Source organism: Bos grunniens, chromosome 23 (genome assembly GCF_055505025.1).
Source record: "Bos grunniens cultivar Pamir isolate PY7600 chromosome 23, Bosgru_T2T1.0, whole genome shotgun sequence".
NCBI lineage: Eukaryota > Metazoa > Chordata > Mammalia > Artiodactyla > Bovidae > Bos > Bos grunniens.
In genome coordinates, this window is record NC_141187.1 from 21,038,131 (window position 1) to 21,055,008 (window position 16,878).

Genomic DNA, 16,878 nt, shown 5'->3' on the forward strand with positions numbered 1-16,878 from the left:
GAGATTGAAGTTGACTTATATACACTACTGATATTATGTATAAAATACATAACTAACTGAGAACCTACTTTATAGACCAGAGAACTCTACTCAGTGCTCTGTGATGACCTAAATGGGGAGGAATTGAAATGAGAGGGCATATCTGTATATGTTTTGGCTGATTTACTTTATTGTACAGTAGAAATTAACACAACATTGCAAAGCAACTATACTCCAATAAAAATTAATCAAAAAACCAAAATAATAATTGATAATGATGTTCATGGCATTAACCCTTTCTAAGCATATAGACTGGGTATGCCAGATCCCATTCTGAGCACTTTCTGTGTAGTGTCTAGAGCTCTATGTTGGGTGAGGAGGTACAATCAGGGGAAAGTGAGCCATCTAGACTCAATGACTTGTCTGGGGTTACAGAACGGGTGAGGTGGCAGGATCCAAACCCATTCACACTGTTGGTGTCCCAGCTGCCACTTCCTTCTCCCCACCCAGCCACATATCACCTGCACCTTGGTCCCCTTCCCCAGCACACCCCTTCAGAGCAGTCCCCCCACGGGTGGGTGGCCATCCTCCTCCCACCTAGAAAGGACAGTCCCAACGAGTGTGAAGAATGCACTTGCCTTTGTCAGATCATAGCTAAATTTGTAAAGTATTCGAAGCCCTAGTTCAAAATCTCCTTGTTCTTGGAATAAAGTATAACTTTTTTTTTCTCTATAAATAGGCACAAAACAAGAAATGAGGGAAAATAATTTAATACTTTATTTTATAAAGTGAAGTAATCAAATTCCTCCTAAGCCGAGAACATGGCTAGATTTCTAAATGTCCTTAGTACTATTTTTAGCACTTTAAAAGCTCTCTACACAATCTCTTGTCATTTCCTAATTTTACCGTTTGAATATTTAGAGTAGAAAATTACATCTTTCTCTGGTTTTCATTCTCTTTATTGACTCCTATGAAAGATGTTTGATTCTTGAAACTTGCCAAGCCTGCCCCAATTGCTCTAGCTGTTATTCAAATAATACTAAAACATCTCAAAATGTTCATCTAAATATTTAATTACATAAAACAATGTTCACCATGTTGTATTAAAAGCAAGTTTATAAAGTTCTCTTTGGTATGATATCCTTTTCTGTAAAAAGAGTTCTAGATACATGCACACAAAGATACAGAGAGAAGCAATTTTTTATTTAAAAATATATTCAGAATATCAACAATCATTACATCTAAGAATGTTATATCTGAGCATCTAGAACATAGATTTTTAATTTCTTATTTTTTCTTAAACCTACTTGGTAAATTTTCTGTATTACTGTTACAGTGAGAAAAGAAAACATGCTATTCCTTTTAATAAGGACTAACATTTGAGTGCCAGGCACTATTCTAGATGCTCTTTGAGTATTGATTTAAGTCTTTGAAGGGCACAGTGTTATTATCTGCACTTTACGTGGGAGAAAACAGGCAGAGAGTGATTTCATAAGGCCAGGCATCTTGGTCTTGGATCCGTGCTCTGAACCACGTCAGTGCCTGGGCTTACTGAGGCACTTGGTCTTCCACTCAACTGGGTCTACTTTCATGGTCTTTCCTTCGGAAAATGGCAAGCCCTGTGCTCTCTGCTTCAGTTTTTCATTTCAAGTTTTTTGACCTGGAGCCAGCCTTGACCAGGCGGTCCACTCCTATCTCTTGGATGTTTAACTTGTAATATCTCTGAGAAGCAGTATTCTCAAACAAAAAGTTATTTAGTTGATATCTAATCAACTAATGATGATATTAGTTGATATCACAGAGCAGCAGATGTCAAGTTTCAAATGTGTTTCAGGGATCAGAAGAGGGAGAGAAAGTTGAAAGAAAATAAAGATCACAACAACCTGACCATTAAAAGATAGCTTCTGCCGATAATTTAGTGTGTTTACTTTTACTTCTCTCTCTCCTAACCAGCTTTAACTTAATGTTGATCAGGTAGCCCACTTATATATTTTGAATATTTAGCTTGTAATTTTCTTGAGGAGGCAGAATTCATTAATCTCTCTATCTCTTTCTCCCTCTTCTATCTGATTATGTATGTATCTATGTATCAGTTTTTCTTTCCATCTGTTTATGTGTCTATTTCATATTTGTCTACCTAACAGACACATTTCTTTTTAATTTTGCTTGGAAATAATTTCAAATGTATAGAAAAATTATAAATGTGTGCACTCTCATAATTAGATCATATATGTCAGGTTTTGTAATCTGCTTATTTCATTTAATAATCTACAGACTTTTTTTCATATTCATGATTCTTACTTTACAACTTCATCCAAGTGTTAATGACATGATAGTATTTTATTATTTGGCTATTAAACTAATTTATTTTTCCAACTTCATTCTGTTGTATATTTAGGTATTTAGATGCTTCTGATTTTTTTTTTTTTGCTATTACAAACAATACTATAAAGAACCATTTTGAGTATACATATATATATCTTTTAATACATCCTTGATTTTGTTAAAATAATTCCTAGAAATGATATTCTAGGATCTTGGGTCATGAAACAGAAGCTTTGGACTGATAATGGTGGAGCAGGAAGGGGCAGTCTTGCCCTGGCATTTCAAGGTCACTGTGACTGTGTATTCCTGGACTTCTCTTATGTGAGAGACAAATGGGGCTGGTGCACTGGGACGGCCCAGAGGGATGGTATGGGGAGGGAGGAGGGAGGAGGGTTCGGGATGGGGAACACATGTATACCTGTGGCAGATTCATTTTGATATTTGGCAAAACTAATACAATTATGTAAAGTTTAAAAAGAAAATAAAATTAGAAAAAAAAAAAAAAAAGAAATTGTTTTGCAAAATTAAAAAAGATGCATGGCCAAATCTCATTGTAACTAATATAAGCATTTACCTGGCCCCCTCCCAAGTTCCCTTCTCTTCTGTTTAAAAAAAAATTGCTACCTTTTATTTCTTAATTTAACTTAATTTTTTAGCAGCTCCATACAGTATGTGGAATCTTAGTTCCTTGACCAGGACTGAACCTGCGCTCCCTGCCTGGAAGGGGAGTCTTAACAAATGGACCATGAGGAAAGTCCTCCCTTCTCTCTTAAAACTAGTCTGAGTGTGTTACAGTCACTTACAACAAAAAAGCCCTCATTGAGTCAGATACAAGCTGTATAATGTAATGTGTAATTATGCACACTTATCTGCATATGCATGTGTAACAGTTATCCATTCATTCTCACTGTTCAGAATATAAGAGCATTTATGCATATATGCAAATATGTATGTGTGTGTATGTAAAGTTGACTTGGTGAAAGAAGCTTGCATATTCAAAGGGGCATATTTATCCCAGTCTTGGGAGCAGGCTATGGGGTATTATAACAAAAGATACATATATTGAGAATGCTGGAAAGTTTCCTTAGGGTTAGAATTCATAATCATTTTAGAATTTGGATTACACTTTAGTTTCAGCCCTTAATGAAGTCAGAGGTCAAAGGAGCAGGTCCAGTTGTCTGTTCTGATGGGGCTGCCATTTGTTGAGGCCCTTTATGCCCCGTGTTATTCACATTAAATCTCTTTCTCTGTGTGACAACCTTACAGGGATTGATATTTTCACTCCATCCCAGGAGTGGAAACTGGAACTCAGAGAGGTTAAATAATTTTTCTGAGGTCTAGCAACTAAGAGGAACAGATAGAAAAAAGACTCCATTCCCTCTCCTAAACACTCATTAATCAACAAAAATTTCCTGAGTACAAATCTTCTTTGACTTAACGATGGGATTACATCCTGAGAAACCCATCCTTGGCTGAAAGCATCATAAATAGAAAAAGCATTTAATACACCTCGCCGGGTGCTTTCTTGGTGGCTCAGTGGTAAAGAATCTGCCTGTCAATGCAGGAGACATGGGTTTGATCCCTACGTTGGGAAGATTCCCTGCAAAAGGAAATGGTAACTCACTGGGAAATTTTTCCTGGGAAATCCCATGGCAGACTACAGTCCATGGAGTCACAAAGAGTCAGACATGATTTAGCAACTCAAACAACACCACCTACCCAACATCACAGCTTAGACTAGACCACCTTAAACGTGCCCAGAACACTTATTAACCCACAATTGGGCAAAATCATCAAACAGAAAACCTATTTTATAATAAAGCTGAATATTTCACAAAAGTTACTGAATACTGTACTGAAAGTAAAAAAAGAATGGTTCTCTGGACACAGAATGGATGTAAGTGTATCAGTTGTTTACTCTGGCGATCTCATGGCTGACTGTGAGCTGCCACTGCCCAGCATCACAAGAGAGGATTGTACCACACATCGGAGGCCCAGGAAAAGATCAGAATTCAAAATTCAAAGTACAATTTCTGTTGAATGCACATTGCCTTGGCACCATCTTAAATCTGGAAAATTACAAGCTGAAACATTATCAGGGCATGTCTGTACTTAATCTGTATTCTAGGCAGCCCCTGACTTAACAATGGTTGCTGTGAAAAACACAAATGAAAGCTAAAACACAGCTTCTGCCCACAAAGAGGCAGTAGGCTTAGTGGAAAACAAAGTAAGGAACGGCAAAGACGGCCATGCTGTGCCTGCAAGTCTTACTCTCAGAGCTAGTCAGTTGCAGGTGGAGGCAAGAGGTGCAGGATGAATCACCAGGAGAGCTTCTCTGAGGAAGCTGGTCCTGGAAGAAGAATAGGGTTGGAATAGGAGGGGATGAATGAGCTTCCCAGGTGGTGCTAGTGGTAAAGAACACACTTGCCAATGCAGGTGACACAGGAGACAGGGGTTCGATCCCTGGATTGGGAAGATCCCCTGGAGGAGGATATGGGAACCCACTCCAGTACTCCTGCCTGGAGAACCCCATGGACAGAGGATTCTGGCCGCTACAGTCCACAGGGTCTCAGAGAATCAGACGTGACTGAGCAAGCATGCACGCATGCAGGAGGGGATGGATATTCCAGGGGAAGCCTTATCAGTATAAAGACATGGACATGGGAAATAAGATTAGCATGGGTGTAGGACAGTGAAGAAACACAGGACAGAACCAAACAAGCAAGTCCACCAATACAAGGAAGTTAGGGTTGCTGGTGGTGTGAGGTTGGCAAGGCTCTGAGAATTCAGCACAGCCTTGAGTTTGAGGCAAGGAGCCTATGGTGTTCAAAGACACCTCCTTCGTGTATGGTCAGGCAACCAAGGCATTTCCATTTCATACTCTATATAAAATAGACATGGCATGTTGACTCAGGTAGATGATAAACAAAAAAAGAAATTGACTGGCTTAGAGGTTTTAAAACATTCCAGAACTTGTTTATACAGGAAAGGATTTTCCAAAGGTCAGACTTGCACTGCTGTAATCACCTTTATATATCTATGTTCAGTATTATTCTAGTTCCATAAACAAGCTTAAAATAGGAGTTGCTAATACCATCTGATTTTAAAAGGGGAAGAGCTTCACATTTCTGCATAACTATAGCCAAATACATTTTTTTTCAAACAAGGTCAGTAGTTTTGAAGAAACTTGGCATTTTATGGAATGGATTTAAGCAATTCACCAGGGATGGCTCCAACTTGTTTTATTTTATTTTATTTTTTTGTAGCATTAGGAATGAGGCTTAAAAGTACATGTAGTCACAGAGAAGCTTGCTTACAAATATTAATGAAAAAATTTGCATACCATTAAAAGCACAAATTCTCACTTTTAGATTAAAAATATGTATATAATGCATAGGAAGGATATATGGAATATATAGCTATGATTTTGTCTAGAGATAGAATTGCAGATGGTTTTAATTTTCATTTTTGTACTTCTCTGTAGTTTTTTATTTTCCACAAGAAGTAAGTATTCCTTGTGCAATTTTTCTTCAAGTTAGTGTCTAAGGACATACAAATTTGGGTACACATAAGATGTTGAAAAATAGTTATATTTAGGACAGGATCAGAAGGGGATTTTATAGGTTTGGTAGAGGGATGGGAAAACTAACATCAACATTTTTCATTAAAAACAACATTATAGTAAAATTATAATCCAACTGCTCTTATATGTAAATAGTTGTGATGACCTTGGATAAGTCACCTAAACTTCTGAGCCTTACTCTCCCATATATCAAACTGGATCATCTTAAGTGTCCTTGAAACAAATGATCATGGCTGGTGCCTTTGCGAACAACCTTTGGACATGATGAACTGACTCCTGACACCATTCCATATTAATGCTGAAAGAATGCTCTGATCCTCATCTGCATGTCCAGGAAAAACAACATTAGCTAAAAGAGTTGTCCTGATGGAAGTAAGAGCAACCAATAGAATCTCTCATAATCTGGGTGTTCCTTAGCTCCAAGGATACAGTTGACTATTGAAACTACAAGGGAAAAATCAGGTTAATTCCTGGATTATCTAATTCCAGACCATATTGTGCATCCCTGTGTGAATTTCCTTTCCCTTTTGCTTCAGGAAAGTTCCTCACCCTTGGCTGTTTTTCCAGAGGCTGTGCTTTGTCCTTGGAGCCACAGTAGGGCAAGGTTTAGTTCACCAGAAGAGGAGATAATGGGGAAGCAGTGGCCCTACCCATCACTTTTCAGGTAGCTTTTCCTCATGACTTTCCTCAGTTGTTATATCAGCCATTTCCTTCCTAATTCTTCCTGTTTCTCAATTGCGTTCATTTTCCCCATGAAGCATTGACCAAGTTATTTTGCCCACAAAACCCAATCCCTTGTAGGAGTTTCCATATGCTTATTTCCAATATCACACAAAGTAACTCATGGTCTTTTTGTCTGAGTTTTCATCTATTGTAGTGCTTTACACAAGCCCTTTCTCTCTACCTGGAATAGAAGGACCTCAGTAACAGAGACAAAGTCCTTAACATTCTTACTAGTCCAGTAGTTCCTGACATATCCTTCAGGTCACAGAAAATGATGAGAGATATCTTTTGATTGATGAAAGAGTCACCAATCAATAATCAATTTACTGGGACTTCCCTGGCAGTCTGATGGTTAAGACTCCATGCTTCCCATTTAGGGGTATGGATGCGATCCCTGGTTGAGGAGCTAAGATCCCATGTGCTGGGTGGTGCAATCCCTCCAAAAATTGTATGTTGTCACCAATGTAAGTGCAATCATTGTCACAAATGGTTGATGGATGGATGAGCTAAAAAAAATGATTTTTTTTTTTTTTGCTAGAAACTTGAGTTGAATACAGTACCTCCAACAGAGAAAAAGACCAACACTTGAACTGCAGGTCCAACCTCACGATGTTTGTAATTCAAGAAAGGGGTGCTCCATCTGCATCATCACAAAGACTACTTAACCTCTCTCCTAATAATCCAGGAGGAGTCCTGGGATAACATAGACTTCTAGGTAAAGACTTAACAGAAAACAATCTGATAAAGAAGTAGCATAATGGTAATATACCTGGATTCCTTGAAAAATCAGGAAAGATAGAAAAGGTTATGGATTTGGGGCCATGATAGAATCAGAAAACTGGAAGATCTCTTAGAAATAATCTGTGAAATTATTTTTACAGAAGAGCAAAGTAAAACTCAGAGACTGACTTGCTGAAGTTATTGAAGTGGTAGAATGAATTCATTCATTCATTCCATGCTTGTGCTCAGCTGTGTCCAACTTTTTTCAACCCCATGGACTATAGACTGCCGGGCTCCTCTGTCTGTGGAATTTTCCAGGCAAGAATACTGGAGTGGTTTGTCATTTCCTTCTCAAGGGAATTTTCCTGACCCAGAGATCAAAGCCTGGTCTCTTGCTTGGCAGGCGAATGGATTCTTTATCACTGAGCCACCATTCTTGCTCCCAAGTCTCTTCCATTCAGGATTCTTCCTACTGAAGAATCATGCTGAATTTTTCCTACAGTATTCTGATGCAACAGGATGCACTCGATCATTGTACCCATTTTCTCTCAGAAGGCAAAGCATCCTAGAAGAAGTAAGGATACACAGCAGAATATTTATCCTCTCCTACTTTCCATGACACTGGGCTTCCTTTCCTTCATGCCAGTAGCATGATTCCACTTTTATATTCCACAACTATGAAACCAACAGTAAGATGAAAACTAAATAATTAAACCCAAAGAGCATACCACTATTTCAGCCTTGGGTTAATATTAGGAATGACTTATGAGACAATTCTGGAGAACTGAAAGCATTGGGATAAGGTAGTGCTCTGTATGAGTGGGCTTTAAAAAAATCCTTCATAGACATTCTCTAAGCCCTAAAAATATGTTTTGTCAAACAGTCTTCTAAAATGGTGTTCTTAACAAGTTATCATCAAAGTTAAATTGTTGTTGCATTTGGTTGTGTGTGTTCCACTGGAAATAGTGTAGTCATCTAAGACTGAGGTTGGCTGACTCTTCTTCATGATGCTGTGGGGGAGAAACAGTTGGAGACGATCCATGGCTATTATTATACAGCTGATGTAATAAATTCAGTCATTACTTGTTGAGATTTTCTACATCTTTTGAACATTTTAGGGCACTAAGGAGAGACTATATCATTATCCAGGGGTTCCTGTTAGCTTGGTTTAGGTGTATTGATTGAAAAAAAATGCACAGCTTAAAAGTTGAGAATTATGTTCTAATCAGTGGACAAAACTGAGGAATTTAGCCCAGAAGACAGATAGCTCTGAGTGACTGCTTCAAAGAGACAAGAGAGGAGCCAGAGAATATATGAGATGTGCAACAAAGACCTGGCAGTCAGAACATCAAATGATTCCTGTTGATTAAAGAAAACCAGACTTCTCAAGTTAAGGAATTTAGCACTTTTCTATGTATGGGAGGTGACTTCCCTGGTGGCTTAGACAGTAAAGCTTCTGTGTACAATGCGGGAGACCCGGGTTTGATCCCCAGGTCTGGAAGATCTCCTGGAGGAGGAAATGGCAACCCTCTCCAGTATTCTCGCCTGGAAAATCCCATGGACAGAGGAGCCTCTTAGGCTGCAATCCATGGGGTTGCAAAGAGGCAGACATGACTGAGCGACTTCACTTTCACTGTATGTATGGGAGTGTGGGCTTTTCTATATATGGGAGAATGGGAGGGTGGGCAAGAGTGTGGGCTCACTGAAATCATTCCTTTGATATATACCTCAGCTATCTAGGGGCCATAATGCTGTGTTTTCTCATCCTGAGTCTCTTCTGGGTGCACCACTGAGATAGCTTTAGCTGCCGCCTGCTTGATGGTGGGCATCCTTGATGGCGTTTCTATTCTGAGTTCCCTCAGGGCTCACCATCAGGAAGGTAGTAACATGATGGCTTGATGACTGCAACATCCTTTGTTTACTGATATGGTAGCAACATTTTTCCACAGATAGGTGATATGCAAAAGGGTGTAGGGAAGCCCTGGCCCAGAATGTTGCCTATTGTACATGATACTTGCTGAACATCTCATTTCACACCTATAAAATAGGACATTAATTTTACTTCTTCACTAATTGAGTCAATAAATCAGCACTCTGTGAGTCATCATTGTGAGGATGAACAGCAAACATTCTATTTTCCCCATTGATTTTCCAGGGGGGATTAAGAAGACTTTTAAGGGGAGAATACATCGTTCTCAAGCAAATATTTCAGAAACAGGCTAGAGTGACACGGTCCTTCAGGTTCTTTGTATCAGCTTGTCTCTTCCTCCAAACAGTGGGATATAGCGATTACTATTTCCATTTTCAGATGAGAAAAGCGAAGCTTTGAGAGTTTGAGTAATTTGCGAAAATTCATCTCTAGTAAGCAATGGGATGAGAGAAATGGGTGTGGTGTCCACATGTAAAACCTCGTGAAGTTTCTGCATATTCTCCTGCTTGCCTTATAATTGAACAAAACCAAACCAAAGGCAGATCTGCTGGAATGTACGTAGCTCTCATGAAGCAAAAATAGAGGAAACCCAAATAGATCTCCCTTTCACATCAGAACAACTTTTTGAAAAACCCTCCAGTAATCAGAAAAGAAAAACTAAACATAAAGTAACTTTCTAATCAATTCAATAGGTTTCATCAAAGTGGGTAATGTAAGTAAATAAGAAATCCAGAGCTAATTTAATTTTCTGATAAGTCTGTATAAATGCCTCATTTTAGAATTGCTAGACTTAAGGGCAAAGGATTATCATCCTCCTTTTCCCTTTGTGCCAAACCTTCATCTTTAACACTATAACAATATATGATTTTTCCGATAGTCATGTATGGTTGTAAGAGATGGACCATAAATAAGACTGAGCACTGAAGAATTGATACTTTTGAATTGTGGTGCTGGGGAAGACTCTTGAGAATCCCTTGGACTGCAAGGAGATCAAACCAGTCGATCCTGAAGAAAATCAATCCTGAACATTCACTGGAAGGACAGTTGCTGAAGCTGAAGCTCCAGTACTTTGGCCACCTGATGGGAAGAACTGACTCACTGGAAAAGCCCCTGATGCTGGGAAAGATGGAAGGCAAAAGGAGAAGGGGGCGGTAGAGGATGAGATGGTTCGATAGCATCACCAACTCAATGGACATGAATTTGAGCAAACTCCAGGAGATAGTGGAGGACAGAAGAGACTGGTGTGCTGCAGTTCATGGGGCCAAAAAGAGTCGGATATGACTTAGCAACTGTAGTACATGTTAGTTACTCTGCTCTCCGATGTCTCTGAGACTTTAATCTACAATGTTCATGAGCTGGTTCACAAATGTATTTGAGCACAGGACCTCTTTAGTGGACAGGTACTGTCTGTCTTCTGTCTACTGGGACCTACTTTAGAAAACATCGCTGTATACAACAATTTCCAAATTAGTTCCCTGGAGACCGCAAAGCCTAAGGACTTTCAAATTTTGTAAGCTCTAGGAAGAAAATTGCATCTGTGATTACAAACCTTGTTGCCCAATAAATGAAGAAAATGCTTCCAGAATGAACTCAATAGAGGTCTATGAATTTAAGTCAAATAAATGTCATACAGTGCTTGTTGAAGAAATTTTTAATGAGAAATCTAGATTATCCCATCACTGGTTCTTCTTTATTCCCAAGGACTTTTCTGACCATCTGATTGAAAACTCTTTTTTGTATTCTTCAAGACCGGGAGTTGACTGTGGCTCAGATCATGAACTCCTTATTGCCAAATTCAGACTCAAATTGAAGAAAGTAGGGAAAACCACTAGACCATTCAGGTATGACCTAAATCAAATCCCTTATGATTATACAGTGAAAGTGAGAAATAGATTCAAGGGATTAGATCTGATAGACAGAGTGCCTGATGAACTATGGATGGAGGTTCATGACATGTACAGGAGACAGGGATCAAGACCATCCCCATGAAAAAGAAATGCAGAAAAGCAAAATGGCTGTCTGAGGAGACCTTACAAATAGCTGTGAAAAGAAGAGAAGTGAAAAGCAAAGGAGAAAAGGAAAATATACTCATTTGAATGCAGAGTTCCAAAGAATAGCAAGGAGAGATAAGAAAGCCTTCCTCAGCAATCAATGCAAAGAAATAGGGGAAAACAACAGAATGGGAAAGACTAGAGATCTCTTCAAGAAAATTAGAGATACCAAGGGAACATTTCATGCAAAGATGGGCTCAGTAAAGGACAAAAATGGTATGGACCTAACAGAAGCAGAAGATATTAAGAAGAGGTGGCAAGAATACACAAAACTATACAAAAAAGATCTTCATGACCCAGATAACCACAATGGTGTGATCACCCACCTAGAGCCAGACATCCTGGAATGCAAAGTCAAGTGGGTCTTAGGAAGCATCACTATGAACAAAGCTAGTGGAGGTGATGGAATTCCAGTTGAACTATTTCAAATCCTAAAAGATGATGCTGTGAAAGTGCCACACTCAATATGCCAGCAAATTTGGAAAACTCAGCAGTGGCCACAGGACTGGAACAGTTCAGTTTTCATTCAAATCCCAAAGTAAGGCAATGCCAAAGAATGTTCAAACTACCACACAATTGCACTCACCCCACATGCCAGTAAAATAATACTCAAAATTCTCAAAGCTAGGCTTCAATAGTACATGAACCATGAACTTCCAGATTTTCAGGCTGGTTTTAGAAAAGGCAGAGGAATGGGAGATCAAATTGCCAACATCTGTTGGATTATCAAAAAAGCAAGAGAGTTCCAGAAAAACATCTATTTCTGCTTTACTGACTATTCCAAAACCTTTGACTGTGTGGATCACCACAAATTGTGGAAAATTCTTTAAGAGATGGGAATACCAGATCACCTGACCTGCCTCTTGAGAAACCTGTATGCAGGTCAGGAAGCGATAGTAAGAACTGGACACGGAACATCGGACTGGTTCCAAATAGGAAAAGGAGTACGTCAAGGTTGTACATCATCACCCTGCTTATTTAACTTATATGCAGAGTACATCATGAGTAATGTTGGCCTGGAGGAAGCACAAGCTGGAACCAAGATTACTGGGAGAAATATCAGTAACCTCAGATATGCAGAAGACACCACCCTTATGGCAGAACATGAAGAAGAAGTAAAGAGCCTCTTGATGAAAGTGAAAGAGGAAAGTGAAAAAGTTGGCTTAAAGCTCAACATTCAGAAAATGAAGATCATGGCATCTGGTCCCATCACTTCATGGGAAATAGATGGGGAAACAATGGAAACAGTGGCAGACTTTATTTTGGGGGGCTCCAAAATCACTGCAGATGGTGACTGCAGCCATGAAATTAAAAGATGCTTACTCCTTGGAAGAAAAGTTCGGACCAACCTAGACAGCATATTAAAAAACAGAGACATTACTTTGCCAACAAAGGTCCATCTAGTCAAGGCTATGATTTTTCCAGTAGTCATGTATGGATGTGAGAGTTGGACTATAAAGAAAGCTGAGCACCAGAGAATTGATGCTTTTGAACAGTGGTGTTGGAAAAGAATCTTGAGAGTCCCTTGAACAGCAAGGAGATCCAACCAGTCTATCCTAAAGGAAATCAGTCGTGAATATTCATTGAAAGGACAGATGCTGAATCTCAAACTCCAATCCTTTGGCCACTTGATGCGAAGAACTGACTCATCTGAAAAGACTGTGATGCTGGGAAGGATTGAAGGCAGGAGGAGAAGGGGACGACAGAGGATGAGATGATTGGATGGCATCATCGACTCAATGGACATGAGTTTGAGTAAACTCCGGGAGTTGGTGATGGACAGGGAGGCCTGACATGCTTAAGTCCATGGGATCACAAAGAGTTGGACAAGACTGAGTGACTGAACTGAACTCACTTTTACTGAGTCCATTTTTATCACTTAATTCCGCTTACTTTTTCTCATAGTATTTAATTATCTTGTTGATTCTTCCAAACTTAGAATCTGAGATTCGTAAAAGTTGGGTCTTATTTATATATCCAGGAACCATTTCAGTGCCAAATATATATAGAATAAATGAAAGCTGTTTCATTCATTCATTATTTATTCATTCAACAAATATTTACTGCATGCATACCATGTACCCCAAATCATTCTGGTTCTGGATGCAAAAACGGACATCAGTTCACTCCTTGAATTCTTTGGACATTGAATTTTCCTGAAAATTTAATAAGACATTGCATTTCCTTTGGGGATGAAATGTTTTAAACCATTGTAATTATTATTAAAATGCAAATTATTACTGGCTGATTTACTTACTTCTGTATACATGAATTTCCATATGACTGTTGTTCCACTTTGTTCCACTTTGGTTTTTGTTCCACTTTGTTGCTCTCTATTTAAGATTGAAGGACAAAAAAATGTATGTATGCTACCTCATTTAGTTCTGATAATCACTTTCTGGAATGGAGACTATTACCTCTATTTAACACATGAGGAAACTAGAGGTTATGGAAATAGTTTACCCAAGACACTTGATTAGTAGATAACTAGTATCTGAATGTAAGCCTAGAAATCTGAAATCAAAGCCCCATCCTTTTCTACCATAGCCACTTCCATCTTCTTTTATCAATATCACCCAACAGTTATCAGTTGAGAAGAAAGCAAAATGACTAAGTCAATGGGACTCTTGTGTCCTATTTCATTGCTGTTGTTCAGTTGGCTTGGTCGTGTCCGACTCTTTGCAACCCCATGGACTGCAGCACGCCAGGCTTCCCTGTCCTTCACCATCTCCAGGAGCTTGCTCAAACTCATGTCCATTGAGTCCGTGATGCCATCCAACCATCTATCCTATTTCATGATCACATAAATTCTCTCTGATTCCTTTGTGCTTACACTCCCTTTCTATACATCTGGGCAGTATATCTTCTTTCCTTCCAAAGATCCTGTCAAGGCCATATGTAGGTGCCTGACCACCTCACAGGCAGTGCCCTCTGTATTATTTCTGACTCTTCCTGTCTTCCTGATGAATAAGACCAAGTGGTATATTTCATCACATGGGGATACTGCAAAGGAAAGATAAAAACCAGCTAAAGGAAATCAGGGAAAAGAAGAAGATAAGGAGAAAAAAAAAAAAAAAAGGCAAGTTCACAGTGAGCCATATTTGGAAATGATTTGCAGTTTCACTGTTCAAGCTCAAAATTCATCTTGTTTCCCAGCTGTGCAAGTTCTGCAGTGACTTGGTGTGTGACCTTATGGGGTCTTTTTGCCCTTTTACATGTCAGTTGATGACACTACAGGGTGTCAAGCAGGTCCTCGCCTGCTGACCTCAGACGTCCCTAATGTGAGATCATGAGCCCTTCTCTGCTTACATCACTGTTGTTTTGGGAATTTTTTTTATTATTATATTCAGCCAAATAGAATACTAATTGAGACAAGTTGTGTCCATTTTTATTATTAAAAAGGTACATTTTGAGGACTTCCCTGGTGGTCCAGTGCTTAAGAATCCACCTGCCAATGTAGGGGACACAGGTTCGATCCCTGGTCTGGGAAGATTCCACATACTGTGGGGCAACTAAACCCATGAGCCACAACTACTGAGCCCACAGCTGCTGAAGCCTGAGCTCCCTCGAGCCTGTGTTCTGCAATAAGAGAAGTCATCTCAATGAGAAGCCCACACACCATAACTGGAGAGTAACCGCCGCTCTCTGCAACTAGAGAAAGCCTACACTCAGCAACAAAGGCCCAGCCCAGCCAAAAATAAGTAAATAAATAAATCACAAAATTTTTTTAAAGTACATTTTGAAAGAACCTCTTGAGACTTGATCGAACCCTCCAAGAATTGAAAAAGGTGTGATGTAATTAGTGATGAGGAAAAGAGTTATAAGAAAGGGGAGGAGGTGATGAGCAATGTGAGGAGAAGGAAAGAAAATGCAGGAGAAAGAGAAAGAAGAAGGAGGAGAAAAGGAAGTAGAAGAGGAGGAAGAGAAAGAAAGAACAACAATAACTGTAACAACAATAGCAAAACCACAAACAGCAAAACAAGAGGAAAGACATTCCTTTCAAATACAGACTGAAACTTCTCCATTGACATTCAGATAATATTCACCAAATTCTGGGTAACCTTGGGGGACCCCTTACTCATTAAATAAAACTTTCCCCAACAATTTTATTATTAGATTCTGCTATCATCCCATGTTGAAGGTCAGGAAGGGTGGCAGTGAGGAGATACCCCTAGTCTAAGGTAAGGAGCATTGGCTGCGCTTCGCTGGAGCAGCCGTGAAGAGATACCCCACGCCCAAGGTAAGAAAAACCCAAGTAAGACGGTAGGTGTTGCAAGAGGGCATCAGAGGACAGACACACTGAAAACATACTCACAGAAAACTAGTCAATCTAATCACACTAGGACCACAGCCTTGTCTAACTCAATGAAACTAAGCCATGCCCGTGGGGCAACCCAAGATGGGCGGGTCATGGTGGAGAGATCTGACAGAATGTGGTCCGCTGGAGAAGGGAATGGCAAACCACTTCAGTATTCTTGCCTTGAGAACCCCATGAACAGTATGAAAAGGAAAAATGATAGGATACTGAAAGAGAAACTCCCCAGGTCAGTAGGTGCCCAATATGCTACTGGAGATCAGTGGAGAAATAACTCCAGAAAGAATGAAGGGATGGAGCCAAAGCAAAAAGAATACCCAGCTGTGGATGTGACTGGTGATAGAAGCAAGGTCCGATGCTGTAAAGAGCAATATTGCATAGGAACCTGGAATGTCAGGTCCATGAATCAAGGCAAATTGGAAGTGGTCAAACAAGAGATGGCAAGAGTGAATGTCGACATTCTAGGAATCAGCGAACTGAAATGGACTGGAATGGGTGAATTTAACTCAGATGACCATTATATCTACTACTGTGGGCAGGAATCCCTCAGAAGAAATGGAGTAGCCATCATGGTCAACAAAAGAGTCCAAAATGCAGTACTTGGATGCAATCTCAAAAACGACAGAATGATCTCTGTTCATTTCCAAGGCAAACCATTCAATATCACAGTAATCCAAGTCTATGCCCCAACCAGTAACGCTGAAGAAGCTGAACGGTTCTATGAAGACCTTTTAGAACTAACACCCAAAAAAGATGTCCTTTTCATTATAGGGGACTGGAATGCAAAAGTAGGAAGTCAATAAACACCTGGAGTAACAGGCAAATTTGGCCTTGGAATACGGAATAAAGCAAGGCAAAGACTAATAGAGTTTTGCCAAGAAAATGCACTGGTCATAACAAACACCCTCTTCCAACAACACAAGAGAAGACTCTACACATGGACATCACCAGATGGTCAACACCGAAATCAGATTGATTATATTCTTTGCAGCTAAAGATGGAGAAGCTCTATACAGTCAGCAAAAACAAGACCAGGAGCTGACTGTGGCTCAGATCATGAACTCCTTATTGCCAAATTCAGACTTAAATTGAAGAAAGTAGGGAAAACCACTAGACCATTCAGGTATGACCTAAATCAAACCCCTTATGATTATACAGTGGAAGGGAGAAATAGATTTAAGGGCCTAGATCTGATGGATAGAGTGCCTGATGAACTATGGAATGAGGTTCGTGACATTGTACAGGAGACAGG

The 16,878-nt window shown here is 39.5% G+C and overlaps 1 protein-coding gene across 4 annotated transcripts in view; it reads right to left on the reverse strand.

Annotated features, from left to right (window-relative positions):
• CYP39A1 (cytochrome P450 family 39 subfamily A member 1) overlaps nucleotides 1-16,878 on the reverse strand; it is a 135,578-nt gene that overhangs the window by 17,790 nt on the left and 100,910 nt on the right. The window lies entirely within an intron of this gene.